The sequence below is a fragment of the Chaetodon auriga genome, chromosome 8 (genome assembly GCF_051107435.1).
Source record: "Chaetodon auriga isolate fChaAug3 chromosome 8, fChaAug3.hap1, whole genome shotgun sequence".
NCBI classification, from domain to species: Eukaryota; Metazoa; Chordata; class Actinopteri; order Chaetodontiformes; family Chaetodontidae; genus Chaetodon; species Chaetodon auriga.
The window spans coordinates 5,324,617-5,345,616 of NC_135081.1; the positions used below are offsets into that span (position 1 = coordinate 5,324,617).

At 43.3% G+C, this 21,000-nt stretch overlaps 1 protein-coding gene across 2 annotated transcripts in view; it reads right to left on the reverse strand.

Annotated features, from left to right (window-relative positions):
* LOC143324388 (low-density lipoprotein receptor class A domain-containing protein 4-like) overlaps window positions 1-21,000 on the reverse strand; it is a 209,841-nt gene that overhangs the window by 108,822 nt on the left and 80,019 nt on the right. The window lies entirely within an intron of this gene.

Consider the following 21,000-nt stretch of genomic DNA (forward strand, 5'->3'; position numbering starts at 1 on the left):
ATCAGTGGACCAATGTGAAACCCCACGGCAGGACTGCGTATCACGTCATCTGGACGCACGCACGTGCATGTGCATGTGTGTCCTTGTGCACGTGCACAAGAGCAAACAAAACTGGACCTTTCAATTTGTTTTTAAGCGAACAGCTAAGATGGGGCCGGGCTGCATTCAAGAATAGAAACACTGACAATGTTGCACAGGGATTTATTTTGGACTCTTTTCACATGTTTAGTGTCACAAATGAGTGCCGCTTCATATGTGGTCAGTATGTGAGGCTGAGAAAGCTGGACTGACTTCCACAACTCCCACTGAAATATTCAGTCAAATGATGTCTTTGCCATAGTAACAAATCAGGTTTGACTCCTCCGTGCCAAACTCATTACTTATTGTGATTACGAAGGTCTAATCGACTGCTGTAATCAAGTCTCAGCAAGATTCTTCACACTTCTGGTCGGTATTCTTCCCTTTTCTTGTGCTCACCGATGTCATAGACGGAAGATGGAGGCAAAAATAAGTGGAAGGAAATGTTTGAAAGAAATTCATTATAGCGTCTGCGTGTGTGTGTGTGTGTGTGTGTCGGGGGCATCTGTTGTGTTTTGTTGTAGTTAACACACAACGCACACAGAGCCTGGCGCCTCGTACCTGCACGTACTACACAGGAGACACACACGCACACGCCAACAAACACCTTGAGGCCCGTTCCTGGTGCGAGTCCTTCCGATTTGCCCGGCTGGCAGTGAGCGACCTAATGACACTGCACATTTTCTCCTCTTCCTCCCATAACAAGAACAGCTTGTTCTGCTCTTGTCTAGACGGTGGCGGGGGGGAAAAAAGGCAGGAACAGAGATCCGATTCAAAGAACAGACCAGCATGACCGTTCTTTGGAACAAACCCTCTCCCCTTCTTCTGAGTGGCAATTAGTGAAGCCTCAGTGACTTGCCCAGCCTCTCCTCTCCTCGCTCTGTCTTTCATTTTGTCTCATCTATTACTCTGGTCCGTCTAGACTCCTCTCTCAGTCTCATCTCCTCTTCTGTCTATCCTGTCCTTTCCAGCTCTATTACTCTCTATTACTCTCCCATCTTGTCGTCTTCCCCCCGTCCATCCTCTCACTTTGTGCCTTTGCGTTCACTCTCCCATCTTCTGGCCATCTTCTGTCTCCTCCACTGCTCTTCTTTTTCTTCCTCTTCAGCAGCACTCCCATTCAGCTGTCACATGAATTTGAAGCAAAGCTTGGAAATGTCGGAAAATGTGAGGCAACAGTAAACCTGTCTCTGGAATCTTCCCTCGTGAATTATGCAGCCCCCACCCCCAGCCGCCTTTACAAACACAGACACATACAGGTTAATTAGTGTGATTTGAAAATGCCAGACAGAGTGGTGAGATGAATGATTCCCCCCCCAGTTCTGCCAGGATCTGATCAGCACATACTTAAATGTGAAGGATTATAAAATGAGCAGGAGGCAAACAAAAGCACTCATAAGAACACCATTAAACAAGAACCAGTCTACAGAATATGTCAGCTCAAATGAAATGATACCAGAGGTCTCAGACGCATATTCTATAGACAGAAATATCATTGCTTACAGTGATAGAGCTACTGCTGTAAAACATTATTTCTTCATGACAATATAAAACCTCCACAGTGCAAAGCCTCACAGGCACAACTGAGGCTGTCTTTTGAAATCTGCCATTTCTTTCAGTTTCATTCATGAGAATTCATAAGTCACAATCACAGAATGTGATCCAGAGCAAAGGGCTTCACAAACATACTGAAGCAAAAGAGCATAGAAGACGTTTTCAAACCTATGATCCAAAATGTTTCATCTAATAATCCCAAATACGTATTAATGAACCATAACACTGTATTTCATATTTTATTGCAGGTCCCAAAGAGAAGAAACATGACTGATTTTGGGTTACATTTTTATACACAGATATTTCCATTTGATGGAATAAAAACAAAAATGATGGACATGTTTCAGTCAGTTTAAGCATCATGTAACAAGTTGATGTAGGGACCCACAAAGGATTTGCAACTGCTCTGATGGACTAGATGTCAAGTCAGTTTGGGTGAAGCTGCGTTGGAAATTACATGACGTCACCAAACTTCATAGTGCTAATAAGTCTTTTTTAAGAGATGGCATTTAGCCACCTCTGTTGTTGGCAGACTAATCTGTACAAGTCAGCGATGTCAGACTCGGTGCAGGAAAGTAGAAAGTAGTAGTAGAAAGAAAATAGCTTGTACATGAAACTGCTCACAACTGAAGATGAGTATCATCTAGTTCCACCACATCTGAGAGAATTCAGACATCTCTACAGCCAATATCTCCAGACGCAGCAGCTCACACCAAAACAATCTAGATGAACAGCACTGCAGGTAAGAGGAAAAACAGAGCTTTGATTCTGGGGTGAACTGTCCCTTCAATCAGAACCACAAAAACCAAACTGAACTATCCCTTAAAATATCTGAATGTCTTACAGATCTATTATCACAGGACTCTCCCTCAAATCTGATCTGGGTCTGATTTCGAGCAGCTCTGCTCAGAGTGAAATCTTAGGAGATAATGATGAAGACACACCTCAATGCCACTGTATTATCATTATCAGCCCCCAACATTTTTCATTAACCAGTTCCTTCTAAAATGTCTATTGTACCATTTTTCCCACGTGAAAAACTCACAAAACAACAACGTCAAACCCACAGCCGACGCGGTCTGTACGATAACATCATAACAGCTCGCACAGCCAGCAGTGGTCAGCAGGAAGTAAACATTACTAGCTTTGCGCTGTCTCAGGCAGCCGGTCTGCAGGCCGTAGCGGTCCACTGAGACTCTGCACTTGCCCCCCACCGTTTATTCATAAGATGTCTGCAAACCATAATTGCGAAGCAGTTTCTGACCCAGCAGAGCAGGCTGATATGATACTGAATGGTGTGACAGAGCTCAAAGGTTAGCACTGTCAACGACACTTTGCTAACGCGTGTCACCGCATTCAATAACCAAGATTCACATGAATTTACCGGATATGCCGATTGCAGCGATTCCATTCAAATGAAGTGATTACACTATGAAATTTTACTGTAATCGAGGCAGCATCCCTTCTTCTCTTACATATGTTGCCATGCAGTTAAGTAAACAACATAACCAGTGTTAAAAGTTTGCTCGCTCTCTCTCCCAAACTGGAACGAATAAACGGACCCTTGTGACTTCATGTGCTCTCCGCCGGGCAAACGATGTTGGTGTGAGATTGAAAGGGATTACATACAAGTTTTGCAAGCCCTACTTATTTCTATGAGAAATTCATTTATTCCGCAATCCAGCAAAAACAAAGTGTTCACTGTCAGCCGGAGTTTTTCATATTTCATGCTGTCTGGGCACATAATAACTAACTCGGCACTTTCTGGTCAAACACGGGATTGATAGCGAGCGGCATTTCAACCGCACCATAAACAGTCAAATCTGAGAGCAGTGTAACTGATCACAGTAACCCTGTCTGACATTGGTCAAACATGGTGATTTATTGCATTATTTTTTCTCACAGCATACATCGGATCTTCATGAAAACTTTTCCGCCTAAAGTAAGCAGATGAGATTTGAGCAACGTGTGCTGTCAAACTTAGCTAATCCAATTACTGAACATAATCATTTGCATAAGCACTCTCCCATCATCTCCTTTCTTCTCTCACGCTCTTCATCATCTCCTCTGCCTCTCCTCTCTGTCTGTCTCTCTGTCTGTCCATCATCTCCTCTGATGTCAGTCTGTCAGTCAGATGAGCTGTAGGCCTGTCTGCCTCGACAGGCGAGCAAGGAAACAGTCTGCTCCATGGAGGAAACCAGGCTGGATGAGGAGGAGGAGGAGGAGAAGGAGGAGAGGATCCGAAGAGCAGACAGAAAACAGCACAGATGGCAGCAGCAACAATAGACAGGAAGAGGAAGAGAGGGAAGAAAGGGAAGTGGCAGCGAGGAGGAGGAAGAGAGGAGGAGAACGGAGAAGGGTGATGAGGAGGACTGTGGTGATGATGATAAGATTGTGGGTGATTCGAGCTCTGAGGATGAAGGTGATAATGACATTATGATAAGGAGTGGGAGAGGAAAACGCAGGAGGCGATAGGAAGAGGATGTTTATTAGGTAGTAGAACATGAGAGGAAGAGTAAAACGACTAGTGAAACCACACTGACCTCTCTATCATGACACCAGTGGAGTATAACAGGAGGCGCGATACTGACTTTCAGACGCCTCATTCTCTGCAGAACTAACGTTTCCCATCAAAGGTCTCCAAAGGGAATCTTTCTTTTCAAAGGAATGATTGCTGAGAGACAGAGCGGCTTTTTTATTATTTCCTGTTACTTTCAACTCCTGCACTGTTCTCTAACAAGGAGAAATCAAATCCCGCAGTGGAGAAGAAAACTGCTCATGCAGACTCAGACAGAAAATATGTGACGTGAATTGCACTTTGACGAGTGTGTGTGTGTGTGTGTGTGTGTGTGTGTGTGTGTGTGTGTGTGGTTGTGCCTGTGATATAACAAAGTGTTGTAGTCGTCGCTTGCCAGCGACAGACTGGGGGCCGGATACTCGTTTTTTGCAGTGTGTGTGCGTGTGTGTGTTTCTGGGTATGTGGCTACCAAAGTGTCCTTGGGCGTCCGTTTGGGTGTGTGTGTGTGTGTGTGTGTGTGTGTGAGTAAATGAGAGTCAGTGGGCTGCTGCTGCTGCAGTCCAGCTCTCAGAGCAGCAGCATTATAACACATTAAAAAAGAGACTGTTTATGGCGTAACATGCTGTGGCACTCTGCTAATACAATACAGCATGTACGAAGGCAATAAGGAGGGCCATCAAAGGAAACGTGGACCCCTCCATGTCCTCCACTGGTAATGCTCAAGTCGGTCTATTTCAGCATCACAGCAGACATGCTGCAAGACTCCAAGTATTGATTTTCTATGTGGAGAAAACTGATTACACGGAGTCATTTTATCATTCCAATGAAGTGCTGGCATTAATGTTGGTACTAAGACTCAAAGTGGTATTTTACAGGGACTGGGGATGAATATTTTTACATTATCCTCCTCTCACCAAGACTTGTTCAATATTTTTCATGAGACATCCTCGAGTCATTTAAGCTCAATCTTAAACAGAGCTTTAGCTAGCAGTGTGGTTCTATGGATGGAGGAGCAGGTCTGTGGTCTGCACACTCACAGTTCTCAGAGGATGGACTCTACTGGCTTGGTGATCCCCTGATTTTTCATCTTATGCCAGCAGCAGGTCAAACGTATCCTGTGTTTGGTGCTAATTTGCGTGTCATCAAATTCAGCATGCCAAGATGATGAACCTGGGAAGCATCGACAAGTTAACATTGTCACCTGTGAGCACGACAACCACCAGACTGACCACTACCATCTCCACACTTACTTCACCAGCTGTTCAGCTACTCTGTACAGGAGCAGTAAACTGAGATTTCATACACTGATGAATCACAGTCACTGACAGCTGAAGAGTAACAGAACTGAGTAGTAGTGTCCATGTGTCCGTTTTTGTGGCAGAAAATGGCAGAGAGCTATAACCCACTGAGTGGCAAATAGGAGGTGATGCCGGACAGAGCTTTAGCCTTGTTTTAAAGTGCTACTCAAGTGATCTGAGGTGGATGACTTGTACGAGACAAATAAGAAAAAGGTCAAAATCGCGTCAACAGATGCCCAGATATCCTGACTCCTCAGAACACTGTACAGACTCAAACAGGAAATCAATGGAATCAACGACTCTTTAGCTACTAATATACATCTAGAAGTTGTATCCATTTTCACTTTTAGACAACTTACACCCTGTTTACACCTGGACAGCACTAAACACAAGTGTAAACGACCACCAAGACACGTTGTGATCTGATCACTCAAACTTCTTATCGAGGTGGGTTGGGACGCATGTGATCACACTTTATTTGTAGTGTAAACAATGATGCGTCGCCGAAGAGGACGTAATATATGTCATCAATGCAGAAAGTGGTGGTTGTCTTGTTTACAGTGCACCAGCGCTTTAAAAAATATCGGAGCACTGACCTATGAGGAGGACAAGTTCATCTGCAAGTCATAAATGACTTTGTCCTGTCAATCAAACAGCTGGAATAGTCCGTGCATGTCTGTCACTTTTTGACACAGGTTTGTTTTCTTAGCTAGCTGTTAGCTTGCCGTGGGGCCCTTTGACCTTCTAGCAGAAATGAAGACCAGGTGGTCAGCTGGACACCTTGGAGACGCACGACGGACACAGGTGTAAGCAGCAATGTGTCTCAGCTGTTCACTTGAGATCAAATCACCCACGACCTGTGTTAATGCCAGGTGCAAACAGGGTCTGACAAACATGACTGGAAACGATGGGTTGAATGAATGATGATCAGCTTATTAGTAGACTTCCCAGCATGCACTGTTTGGAAGTTAAATCTCTTTTTTTTTTCCTAGTTTAATGAAAACATGTATGACGGAAACTTGCTGTGTGTCTTTAATACATGTCAAAGTAAGTCACAGTAGTTTTCACAAGCTTTGTCGTTAATACTTGTCTTTAAAAGTGTTAGAACTTCTTACTGAGACTCTAGAACTTACAGAACTATAAAGCTGTTTGAGCAGCAGACAAAAACAAAACAAGACGTTCGTTGCTGAAGTCAGAACGTCTTTGTATCCAGACAAATGCCCTTGTTTTTAGTCTGGATGCACGACTTTTACAATGACTGTGGGTTCTTTGAGACTAGGCAGCTCTTCATCAGTGAGATTCTCTGGTTCTGCTGGCATATCATTTTGCTTATTTTAAGTCATTTTACAGCTCTTATTTTTTGTTTGTTTTTGAGAACTTGTTTTTTGCAGTGTAGGGTAAGCCTTACATGTTGTATTTGTACTAACTGCTGGTTTCAACGGCAGCAGCCACAGCTGACGGGCCTTTGAGTCTTTGAGTCAACACTGGAAAAAAATGCAAATGGAAAGCATATCTGTAACGTTTGTTAACGTTAAACAGTTGCTGAGTCAACTTAAAACCTTGAGTCTATTCATGGTTCAGTTGACTTATCTCTGCTTGTTTGACATTTAAAAAACTCATGAGATGACTCTGAACTTATTCATTTTAAGTTCAGTTAACTCAGAAAACTCCATTTTTAAGTTGAAGCACACTATGGACAAATCTGTGTGGTACCCCTTTAAATAAGGTTGGTCTACAATCCCCATGTGCCTTGAAATATCAATTCATTGTTTAATGCAGGTTTTTTTTTTTTTATTACTTTGAGTATAATGCACATGCATTCAGATACTGCCACACACTGCAGATTAGCAAGGTAGTGGGGTCCAGTATTTTCCATGGTAACAGTGGATTGTCTGTGTCAGGCTGTTTAATGTCCCCTTGGTCTCCATCACTCTCTGTATTTCAGTCTTTTCTCCTCCTGCCTGCTCTCTCTCTGCCCTCCAGCCTGCATCCTTGATATGAGGCGAGCGGCAGCTTTGCAGGGCAGTAAGGTAATAAATGTGTTGCAGATGCGTCTGTGAGCCATGACGGATCGGGGCATCTTTCCAACTCTCTCTCTGCTTCACTCCTCTTTTTCGTTTACCTCCTATCCTCACTCCTCTCCTCTATACTGCCTCTCTCGTCCTCTTCTCTCTTCGCCTCTTCTTCTTTCGTGTCCTCTCCTCTCCCTCCTATTTTTCCATCCTCTTGTCTCCTTTTCTTTTCCCAAATTTCATCTTCCCCCTGTCTCCCTTCACCCCTCTCATCTCCTCCTCTCCCCCTCTCCTCTCTGTGGCTCTACCAGGATAATTAAGCATGTCAGAGTTGTGCTGACTTGGCACAATTGACACCCATAGTGAAGGGGAGAGAGAGAGAGAGAGAGAAACAGTGACAGAACGAGGGAGAGAAGTAGAGAGAGAGACCTTCAGGCTGTGTCTCCTTTTTGCAGACCAGACAGTGCATCACTACCGCTCTTCTATGTGTGTGTGTGTGTGTGTGTGTGTGTGTGTGTGTGTGTGTGTGTGTGTGTGTGTGTGTTCTGGGCAGGAAGTCAATGTACCTGTGTATGCCTCAGGGAGATGCAGTCACGCTATATGGCAGCAAAGTTACACTGTGTTTTAACCCTCTCTGTCTACTTTGTCTCGGGGCCTCCCGCTGGCCTGGCAGTACACACTGGACACTTCATGTGAAAATGTCCCTCCATGTGAAGCCAGGAGTGGAAGGGAGGACGGCCACGACACTCTCATCTTCCCTATCACTTTGACGCTAAGTAGAAAATACCAGAAAAACCGATGTATCGTGCTGTAGTCATGGCATACAAGCAACATATATGAAGGCAATGTTTGAACAATGCATGAGTATGCGTGGTCTTAGTCATCAGAGCTCAAGTATGCTGTCTATTCACTGACATCATGTTCCATGAATTTCAGTTTTCATTGTCCTGCACTGTTATGCAATAATTCATTATGTTTATTAAGTCCCATTAAAGGGACCCTGTGGAGTCTCTGATCAGTAATGGTGCTGCAGAGCAGAGGTTTTCGAACTGTGTGGGGAGAGATGCGAGCTGTCTGAAAACAACAGGATTAGTTATTATCGTTGGTCCTGCTTATCAATACAGTGAGCGGTGTGAACAGCAGCAGTGCCTGTGACACACATCTCATGGACACAATTAAGATAATATGGATATAGATTCAGTGTGACTTACACTTTCTGACAATTATTCATGATTTCTGATATGCATCGCAAATAAATGCCCATGAATCATAGCGGAAAAAGACAGACAGAGAGAACTCCAGAACTTGAGTGGAAATCATCAGAAGTTTTCTTCAGTCTCAAAGTAATCCAGAGAAAGCTGCCTGCACATCCATGAGCACACTGCAAACAGGAACTTCTAATAGCTGATTCAACATACTTCTAACGTTGTCAGTTTGCCCAAATGTAAATATTGGCTGAAAAACGGCCCTCAGGTTGTAGCTCGCAGCGTGACTCACCGAATCAATGGCAACGCTAGACTTTCTGTTTACATCCCCCAAAGCATTATGGGAACTGTAATTCCATAACTCATAGCATGATTATTCTCTACACAGAAGTAAGCATATCCTCAGCCATCCTCGTTGCCCTACAAAGACGCATGAAGACACAGAGTTCTCAGAGAGAGATGTGATGCATCCGGGAGGTGGCTATGACCTTCAAGTGTGGCCCGTCAGAGGAACCTTCAAACACCTTTGCATTTAGACATTGTTGGTCGGCGTCATGTGACATAGCTCCATACTGACCCAGTCAATGCGCTTTAAGACGGTGAGCTGCTATTGCTGCGTCTGTTGCCCAAAAACGTTGTTGCTTTGTATCTTGAAGACCTGCTGCTGACACCAGGGAAATTAGCGCCTACATTTAACTCAGGTTGGTTTCTGGCAGGCTGAAAGAGTTAAAAGAGTCAGCAGCAGCAAACAGGTGAGCGCATTCACAAGACTGCTGGCCACTGCCACGTTTCTCAGCGGTACTACATGTCTGTCATCATGTTTCTTCAGAAACAATGCAGCCGGTAGCGCTATCCGTTCCCTGTGTGAATGCATCTTTGACAAGGGACACAATGCCATTTAGTGAGAAACGCTGAGTGTGAAGAAAACACATCTGTTCTCCATGAAAAGTTCCTTTAAGTAGGCCTTCTGAGAGTCCGACTTTTAAAGGAAGCAGAGACAAGCAGCTGCGATGAACAGAAACGTCTCAAACTACATGGAACGACGTAAAATGCTTCAGTCATTACCTCCATCCTCTTTTCTTATTAGAAATGAATGTAAGAATAAGCAACAGGGTAAACCCAGATTGATAGCAGCACACAGTTGTGTTTGTGCAACTATGATTTAAAGAAAATGGCTTTCAAGGGATTTAAAAAAAAACTCTCCGGGCAGATTTAAAGTTAAAAACATTTTGGTAATTTTGTCTCTTTCAGGCTTTCACGGGGGGTTAAGCAGCATGCAGGTGCAGTCTGTCATCGCTCCTCTCTGTCTCAGCTCAGAAATACGCTCTAACAACACTGCAGCATCATGTCAGGCTCATTTTTTCTTGCTTTCAAAGGGACAGGGAGGATTGTGTCCAGGCTTCTCAAACGTCTCTGTGTATTTCCAGCGTCGGTTTGTCATTACTGCCACGGATCAAATCAAATTTCTCGTCTGCTCTTTTCCTCCAAGAGGCTGAACGTTTGTTGTGTGCTTTTAGTCTCACATACTGAGGTCCATCACCAGTCAGCACTCAGAAAACACCACTTTTTAATACATATTCATTTATCTGAAGTACATTTTAATGTGCAGCAGATGTAATTAGATGGGAATAAGTTCCGACAGGGTGAGTTAAACCCACAGTTCTGATGAGTTTATGGCCCCACTCTGCACTTTCTCGAGCCTTGAGCTAATACATAATAAGGCTTACATGGACCTCCATCTATTTAGATACAAGATGGATGATATCTTTATCATGATGAAATCACCTGACAGCAATAATGGTGCAGTCTGACCCGGCCCTCTTCCCATTTCCTCCGTGCACTTTCCTCCATAACAGACTTATCAGTGCATTACTCAGATGAGAAAGAAAATGTGAAAATGTTGCCTCTGTTTGTTTTGCAGCTTAAGGTGCTGAGAGAGCATCAGGTTAATATTCACTGGTTAACGTCGACAGTGAGAAACCTCATAAATATGTCCTCAGGTTGCCTGCTCACTGTCAGCTTTAACGCTCTGCCCACGCATACACCCACACACATGAATAAGGTACACGCACACACACACGGACGCACGCACACGCGGACGCTACGCAAACACACATGAAAGACACACGCACTCACGCAAATGCACACACAAAGAAGTATCAACGCACACACATGCTCGCACACACGCCCACACGCTACCTAGCCAACCTAGCGGAGAATCTCAGCAGGCTGGCAGCGCCGACAGGCTGAGCCAAAATAACGTCTCAAACTCAGTAACCTCAGCCATCATCAACTGAATCAGAGCAGATAGGCAGAACGGCTGGCTGGCTGCTCAGCTAAACAAATCAAGGCTGGTTAAATGAACATGCAATGAAAGAGACGTGTCCTTGCCACGCCGAGGAGACGGCAGTTTGTTCAGAAAATGTTTAGAAATTGTCGTAAGTCATTTTCAGAGACTGCTGTCCGTCATCATCCAGTTTGCTCAATCATCCGTCCGACGCATTAAGGCAAGAGAAAAGGCCCGCGTTACAAATTGGAGTAATGCAAGCAGAAAAACATGAGTGCCTCACGAAAGATGCTGACAAGTTCAAGTTATGGGATTACGATGATGCAATAATAGTGGAGACTACTTTTCTCAGCCTCTGCTGCTTCATTTTGAACCTTTCTTCTTCAGTCGTCTCATTTGTGCCCCTAACTTTCAGGAAGTGCAGTGCTTGATCTCATAGGAGGTACTTCTTTATGTGATTAGCAATGTACTAAAGATGGGCATGTAACTTCAAAAGAAGTTTAAAACCCATCACTCAGAACTTTAGCGGTGTCGGGACTACAAAAAGAGCCGCGCATTTTGACGAACCTGGAAGTGAACTAATTCTTGCTCAGATGTTTATAGTGGCACTGTGCCACGGTGTCATGTCACAAACAGCAGTAAAAGTAAATGAGTGTGTGAGTGAGGAGGCTGAACACAGCTGGGTGGACGTCTGCAGCTATCTGAGGAATCAGAGGAATTTAGGGAGTGGAGACTGAAGCATTAATGTGACGGCTGCTACACAATGACAGCAGCCTCAATACAGCTATTGACTGCACTGAGCTGTGCACACACACACACACACACACACACACACACACACACACACCCATAATCATGCCTACATGTACACTCGGACCCACACATACATTCACACTTGTAGACACAGATACAAATAGACATGGTCACAGACGACCACACACACGTGCACACACACACACACACACACACACACACACACACACACACACACACACACACACACACAGATGATGTGCCTATTTAGGTCAGTGTAAACGTGGGCTGGGTGGATGTCTGAGAGACTAGTAAATAAGCTGGATTGGAAGTAAATAAAGGAGACAAAATCAGACAGCAGGCAGCCATGCACAGAGAGACAAGGTAAACACACACACACACACACACACACACACACACACACACACACACACGCACAGACACGCACACACGCAAACAGCACATACACACACTTTTGCTTCATAAACTTGAAACATCAATAAGCATTTGCATACTAAGCCACACTCACTCACACCGAAGAAGAAATTAGGCGGGGATGATGACTCACTGGGTCTGTCTAATTTAGTGTGTTTCTGCCATTGACACCAACACGCACGCACACATTTTGTCTCAAACCCTGTAATTATAATGAATAAATATGAATGCACATATGCGCACATTCACAGACACATGCATGCAATTATCATGTCGTAAATCCTGTAATTATATTGGCTGAACATAAATACACACATGCATGGACGTACACACGTGCACACACACTCCCACATTCACAGACACATGCACACATGCAATTATATTGTCATACATCTTGCAATTATAACAGACTAATATGGATACATCATCTGCATACATCCTGCAAACACCCAGACACACACACACACACACACACACACACACACACACACACACAAAGAGGTCCTGACCACTACCCAGTATCATGGAGTAGTTCTGCTGCAGATGTGACACCACCATCAGATCCTGTCCTGGCTGCTGTCATAAAGAGCACTTTAGAGGTTGGCCCACTCATCCTGAGTCAGGCTGGGGCTAGTTTTCGGTGTCATCCAGCGATGAAGCAGAAAGGTTTGGAGAAGCATGATAATTATGTATATAGGTTAGACACAGAGGTAGAGCAGACGTGTATTTTCCAGTGTCGACACCACTGGTTCTTGAGCCTGTACATAAAACAATGGGTGCAGTTGTTTTGATGAATGTAACAGTGCGTGTTGCCCTTTACTGTAATTTACCAGCATGAAACGAAAGTGCAGGACACAACTGCTTTTGTTTTGTTTGCTGTTGATGCTGCGGTGTTTGGTTTGCTGCAAACGAACTCCAGTGACTCATTTACCAAGTGCAAGTGTGTCAGATCTAAAAAGAGATAGAAAATGTTCAAACTTAATCATCTTATCACTTGATTGTGGATGAGTAACCCCAAACACAGTGGTTAAGGAAGATGAGCTTGAATGCTCTGTCACTGCTAACATGCTCCAGAAATTATTCTCACATCTCTTGAATGCAGAATAAAACGCAGCCATGTTCAGAGAGGGCAGGGGGGAGTTTTGGGCGTTCTTGTTTGCCTAAAAGGGAAAAAATAAAAGAAACCAAAACATAAAACTCCAGATTTTCCTCTTAACTGGGACTCATCTGTGATGTCAGAAAACTCTGCTCTGCTACTCTGAACCCTTTTCCCTGTTGTTTTTACAGCTAACTGTGTCCCACATGAGGTGCTCTACTTGTTCAATAGACAGTGTTCCCGCAAAATTCCTCAAAGGTATCTTTGATACAGATTCCACCACTGTATCTATTAGAAGCAGCCCTCTGACCAGTGCTATGCTATCATTCTCTACTATTACACATGCACAAGTTTAGAGGAGAAAACAGCCTGATTCTTTCTCCCAAAGGAACAATGCTCCTCTCTAAACTTGAATTTTTATGTAAGTGTTTCCTGCTTAGATGTCGTTTCCAACTGATTTCTGAGAATCTGGGGTTAAGACTAGTCGTGTCAACAGCAGATGCTGGAGAAGGTTTGCCTTTTCTTTTGCACTTCAGTGCAGAAATCCTACACAGCATATCATGTAATTTAAACTGATTGCCGTAAGCATGTGTGTGTTTGCATGAGTGATGTCTGAGGGTTGTCTCTTGATCGTCTTTTAACACTATGGCTTTATTCATGATACACAACATATCCTCTTCCTGAGCACTCATCACCTGTAGGGTCCCACAGGGCTCAGCCACCTGCTCACACTCTGAAATAAGCTTTCTTTGTAGAGTTATGCAGAATGCTCAGTTATAATTCCCATTTAAAATGACAGAGGCTTGCTGAACCTGAAGTAAGACACTGGGAAAAGTCTCTTAATTTACTGTTGAAAAACATCAAAAGTGCTATGCTGTTGTATTTATTTAACATTATTCTGTATAACATCTTCTGAATTAAAGCTAGCTTCAAGATAGCTCGAACAAAGGTGCTTTCCAACATGTGCATCTTATGTATCTAATGTGTAAAAACTGAACGCATTGTGGTTTTTCACAAAGCCAGCCTACAGTTTGGAGGTACAACAGCTAATTCAGGCTGTGGCACTGCAGAGGTCTGGTCCTCACAATGACGCTGCAGAGTTCACCTTTTCACCTGGACAAAACCAGGTGATTGTTGAATGTAGGTTTATCGGTGGCTTGGTAGCCAGCCAGGAGAACACAAGATGTAAATAAGATGACACAAGACATATTCATCCTAAAGACGCACCAAAACCTCAAGGTCCTGTGCCAAACTAATATGTTGACACCAGTCTGTCCAGTGAAAACAGAGATGGAACTGATATGAAGCACCATAACCAACCCCTGACAAGCTGGGACACAGCCCATCCTGTGGAGGCCCAAACAATGAAGCGTTCCTGTGATCAGTAATTCTATAGTGAATACCGAATTACAGTTTTTAATCCATGGCAAAGCTACATTTATCTGTTTGTTCTCCCTGACGTAGTAACTGCATGCAGAGCTGGTTAGCAAACTACTGTTGCTGGTGAGTTAACTGGTTCCACGGTAGCTAGCTGCAAACATGCTAATTACTGTAATGTATTACTGGCCCACACTGTCTGTTGGTTTTAATAATAATTTACCCACCAAAGTAATTGCTGAGTTCTGGGCACATGACAACATGCCAATAACAAAGCTCGAAGGAGAGAAAACAGACTGGCAGTCAGATGATTAGACTTAGTTTGAAAGAGATTAACTGCAATCATCCTTTAAGAAAAGTCATGTTTTTTATCTCACTTTAGTTACACAGTTGCAACTCTGTCCATCATACACCTTCAAAAGTCAATCTTAAAAATCAATCCTCCATTCGGGCTTGTTCAGCATGAAATATGTATAATTTCACCAACACATAGACAAGTACAGGGGGAGACAGACAGACATCCAATGTGTCTGAGGCCTCCACCCGAGGCAGCAGGCAGGCAGAGGGGCAGGAGGTCCTCATCTAATAACCCTGAGCTGTCAGTCTCTTTATGGATGTGCGATGGCTCCACATTAGTACAGCTCAATATGGATTGACTGTGGTGGGAGACCACACTGTGCGAGACGGAGCAGAGTGGGGAGGAGGAGAGGATGACAGACAGAGTGAGATAAATGGAGATGGACAGAAAAAGGTGACCACCGAGGGAGAGGCAGAGTGATAAAATGTGTCAGTCGCAGAAAAAGAGAGGACAGGAGAAAGAGGGAGACAGACTGGGATTGAGAGTGACTCTGCAGTATTGTCTCTCTGTGTGTGAAGTGCCTCAAGGGAGGTGTTAGGAAATGTGAGGGCACAGAGGAGGATACTGGTTAGATTTAGAGGGAACCTAACTTTCTCACATTTAGAAGGCACCACTACTGTAGCTCTCTCTCTCTCTCTGTCTCTCTTTTTTTGAGTTCCTCGAGGGAGGACATTGATTCTCTTCTTCTTTTGTGAAGAAAATAAAAAGCTAGACATGATTTTGATTGGTCTGGAGAAGGTCAGGCCTCCATCACCATCAGTGGGACTATGGCGGTGAGAGTCAGCAGCTTCAGGTTGCTATGGAGTGACATCAGCGAGGACTTGACCTGGACCCACCACACCGACACAATCCCAAGAACAGCAAGACGATGGCTCTTCTTCCTCCGTACTGCACCAGCTCCACTTACCTGCTACAGTACATATGTTTATCTTATGGCCTGTTTATAAGCCGTTTATTCGTCACAGTATATATGTATATGCATACCTCTCTACACCCTGCTCTCAGTATATATATACATTAACTACATTGCTACTCAACCTGTTTACATCAAAGTTTATACCAGGGGTCCTCAATTACATGTGTCCTAGGACCAGAATTTTTCTAAGCACACACTGTTAAATTAAATAAAAACACATTTATTTAACCCTAATTAGCCTATTATTGTGTAATATTTTCACTTTCTTAAAAAATAAGTATTATTTTAATGAGTCTATCAGTGTGAACAGACTCCTAAAAACATAGAAAATCCATAATGATAAGTAGATATTGAACTAGAAAAAGCTCTCAGAGCTCCACCAAGGAGGCAGTCATTGCTCATAGTTCAATTACCAAAGAATGAGTCCTAATCTCAACAAAAACTCCTCTCCAGGATCCCAGAAAGCAAATACAAAGACTCAATTTGAGACTCAATGCAACAGTTGGCCAATGAAAATGAAGCCAAGTGATCAAATTCATTCATATTCTTCTGGCCCGGTGAGAGGGTTTGGTGGGCCGGATGTGGTCTGTGGTCCACTAGATGACTGTTACTGGTTTATACATTTTACTATTGCTGACCCGGCTACCACATAATCATGTTTTATTTTATATTATATTGCAATATTTTAGCTGCTTATGTCTTACATTCTAATTAGATTTTGCTCCACTTGATTAGTGATTTTTCTTTAAACATATAAATATATTTTTCATACATATCTGTAAGAGCCCAGTCGGAGGAAGCCTGAGAACAAGAATTTCATTGCCAACGGCTGTTTCACTGAAATTGTTGTGCATTTGACAATAAAGAACTTGAAGATGAAATGGAGAGGGGAAAGAATGGATAAAAGAACTGTGAAAATTAACAGGGAAAGAGGAGGAAGGAAGAAACTACTGTTGTTTTGCTAACTGCCAATGTGAGTAAGGAATTTACAGAGGGAATATGTGAAGGAAGGACAGACGGATGGATGAAGCAATTATGATGAGGTGCAAGGAAAAACAGTACTGAAGGGGAGAAAACTGTTACGGTGAAAGTGTGTGATGCCGGTGAGAAGTTATTTTCAAGTGTTGGTAACATGGCCTTGGTCTGCATCTGCCTGAGCAGCTAAACACTCTCTTCCCTCCACACATCACCTGAGAACACAATACACACAATAACAAGCCTGCCGACTCAAATGCACTGAACACAGATGCAGACAGACACACAGACACGGCTGGTTAGGATAAGGGGCTGGGAACTGCATTATGTCAATGAGTGTCCTTACAAGTACAGAAGCACAAACATGTGCATGTGTGTTTGTGCGTTTAACCTGACATGAACTCCGTCCAGTAAACAAAACCTTACGTTAACCTTGCAGCCATCGACCACGAATATCTACCTATCTGAACGTGGCACATTTGTTTACTACCGCTCAATGACTTCATTCCCCTCTTCAACCGAGCAGGGCCACAGCGGAGGCTGACCAAAGCTAACTCAGACACACACACGCGGCTGATGAATTATGTAATACATGTGCTTTGAGAACAGAGGGAAGGTCAGCTCTGGAGTGATTTCTCCATATCTGCAGTGGTTGACCACACTAATAGAAACAGCAGGATGCATACATAAATTCACAGATAATGTGCGTGTGTGTGTGTGTGTCAAGATTTGAGGCACATTAATCGAATTCTTAACCACGCAGCACACACACACTGCATGCCAGCGCCACAAGGCTTTATGTTCGGTTTAATTAACTCCTCGGAAACAACAGAGAGCAGCTAAGTTATTCAATCTGTCAGTGACTAAGTCAGTCCATCAGTGCGGCTCTCTACAAGCTCACAGAGTGAGATGTCTGTCTTGGAGATCCCATCTTCCTCAGAATAAAGGTTCCGTCAACCGCTCCGCGCTCTTGGTTGTTTAACCAATTGAGCGAGCTTCAGCTGCAAGTCAAATTGCTTTGACAAATCAGTGTTGAGTGGTGGAGGCACATTCCTATGTATGCTCTGGTTAACATTGCCAATGGAAACATCACAGCGGGACTCCAAACTATCAGCAATCAAAGAGAAAATGTCAGAATGTGAAATTCACTGCAGCAGCTTAAAAATTCAGACTGGGAGGCAACATGAGAGAATGCTGTTGAAAACGTTATCAGTCACCTTCACGGGTGTATTATCTGGGTAAGTCTGTCTGAGGGAGCTGTTTGCTCATATGATGGAAAACACAGAGAGGACGGCTTCTTTCTTCCTGGGTGAACTTGTTGAGGCTGGTTATGTTTTCACTGACACCCAGTGGTACATTCCCATGCAAATAGTTTAATTTCAACTATAAAATCAAACTTAATGGCCACATAATACTAGAAGTAAGTGACAAAAGAAAAAAATATCTGAAATGTTTTAATGAGTTGAACCAACCATTAAAGGTGCAATATGTCACAAATTTACATTAAGACATACAAAAATTCACTAAAGTTATCAACAGAATTTGAAGAAGTAACAGTTGTGATGTTAAGTCAAAGACATCTATGTATTGTGTTGCAGAGATATCGACTTTAGTTAGCATGCTAACCAGCTAGCCCCAGCCCATCCAGTCTCATAATACCACTTTGTACCTCAAGAGGTGATAGTCCAACAGTATAGCTCAGACCTCTGAGGTTGGCGGCTGGGCACTGATAGACTTCCATCTCGCCTCCCCTGCCCCTACCTAAGCAGTCAGAGTCCTGTAAATCACCTCTATAGTATATTCCCTGTTGTCAAACTGGCCTCTGTCGGTCTCTGAGGTGTGTTCAGTCCTGTGTTCACTGGGAGGCTGCTGAGCCATTGGCTGCTCTGGTTCTGGTACCCATTGCGGCACCTGGAAACCTCCTCCTCCCCTCAGTTCAATGCTCCTGTGCTAGCAGTGTAAACACTCCACAGGTTCTCTGAGATCCCAGTCTGGGCAGAGTCAGCTAGGATAATAGGACCGCTACAGCTGGACAGCAAACTGAGCTAACTAGTTAATGGCAGCAGTCAGCAGCAGTTAGTTACTCTGGTGATATGCTGCCCCCATTTGTTTGACTGTGAATTGGACAGGTGGCCATTTCTTTCTTATTGCACTTCTAAAGGCGGTGTAGTCACAGAGGTGACTGTTGATTTGAATTGGTGTTTGACTGACTTCTTCACTTCCCTGCGAGCTTTATTTCACCTGTTATGCAGCCACATATAACACCTTTAACATCCCTGTTAGTACATGGGATCTGGCGACATTGCATAATTCCTGTGTATCTCACCTTCAGAGTGATCAGTGGTCGAATGAGCGTACCTGAAAACACCTGTGCGGGCCTTAAAGAGACCTGTCAATCAATGTGGGTACAGGCCAGTGGGCCTTTTTCACAGCAGGCATTTTGAGTCAGCACAGCAGGAAAAGCCCAGGTGTTACTAATAACACTGACTACTGCTCCATCCTATCAGTGCATCTATTCAATTCATCAAAACGTTTTCTGCTAAAAATATAAAGTTACAGGGTATCATAACTGAAATAAAAGATGAAAAAAGTGGAAACACACAGAAGAGAACTGGAGTAAAAAAGATATTACTGAAAGCTCAACATATGGAAAGAACAAAGACAACTGTGAGTGTGTGTGTGTGTGTGTGTGTGTGTGTGTGTGTGTGTGTGTGCGTGCGTGCACGCGCGTGTGACTCAGTACTCTAGTTTCTCATTCTTCCATTATTTATTCTCTGTAATCTACTGTCTGTGATACTTCTGCTAACACTGTTCTCTGGTAGATTTAATTAAAATGAGATTTTCATTCTTAGAACCATCTTCTTCTTCATAACCGGATTAACAGCAATTAACTTAATTTCAGAGTATTTCTGTGTGTTTAGTCTCTGAACATCATCTTTAAACGCCACGATTTGACTGAAGATACACAGATTTGATCTCATCATGTGAGGCTGGTCAGCGTGTCACAGGTCTGAACCTGTTCATTGGAGCGCTGCTGGATGTGGTTCAAGGCCCTCCTCTGTACGCCTGCATACGACTTCAATTACAACAATCATTATTAGAGTAAGTGATTATGTTTTAATGAGAAACCGTTAAGCTCGAGTTTACAGAGGCTAACACTGTGGGCAGAGCAGTGCCTTTTATTTCCACTGAGGACTGCTTTTCTCTCCGCAGCGCTGTGAACTTTTCACCTCAAAGAGTGCGATGACTCAGAGTCTGATTCCCTCATAAATGTCATTACACGCAGACATTGTTGACACTCACATATACATGCTTGCATACAGAGGGATGCATAGATGAGTTGGCAAGTTACAAAAGGTTTCATTACAGAAAATTAGTTGCGCCCGGCTTTTTCACATTTTTGACATCACTTCTGGAGAGATGCTACGACTGCACTGCAGTGCATGCTGGGCTGTTGAAGCTATGCTTGAATTCTCTTTTAACTGTCACTAATACTGTAACATACAAAGCATTGAAAGAATCATTTTTTTTAACAAATACTGTAAATGTTATTTATCATATTGAAATCATATTAATTTTCTGTTGAATACACTCCAGGCTTGTATTTATCACCTACATAGTACTGAAAAAGGCAGGTTTGTATCAGACTAACTTCTCTTGTTTCTACATGAAAAGAATCAGGTGAAATGATGCAGTTGGTTACTGGTGATAGGACACTACTTGACATCACTAAATAAAAGACTGTTTAATTAACATCTCACTGACCTTCTTGTTTTATAGCACCTGTTTGGGCGAGAGAAGTTACACCTTTTCAGTCATTCTCATTGGTTTATGAAGTTTGACCTTGTGTAATTCCAACATAGCTCCACTCAACTTGAACCTGAGCAGGGTATTAATAAGCTCGAATGAATGGAAACACCTTGTGGCTGCACACAGGCTTTAAGTGCGAGATTCCAACTACTGTTCACTACCTGCCAGCTGCTGGTCATTTCCACTCGCCTTCTACTGATGAGCTAGCTGCTAAATGCCTGTCTGAAAATGCTGTGATGACAGCAACTAAATAGTGTACCTGGGTGAAGACTTACCACTCCACTGGTCTTTTTGAAGAGCAAAAAGACACACTCCACTCATTCTTTTC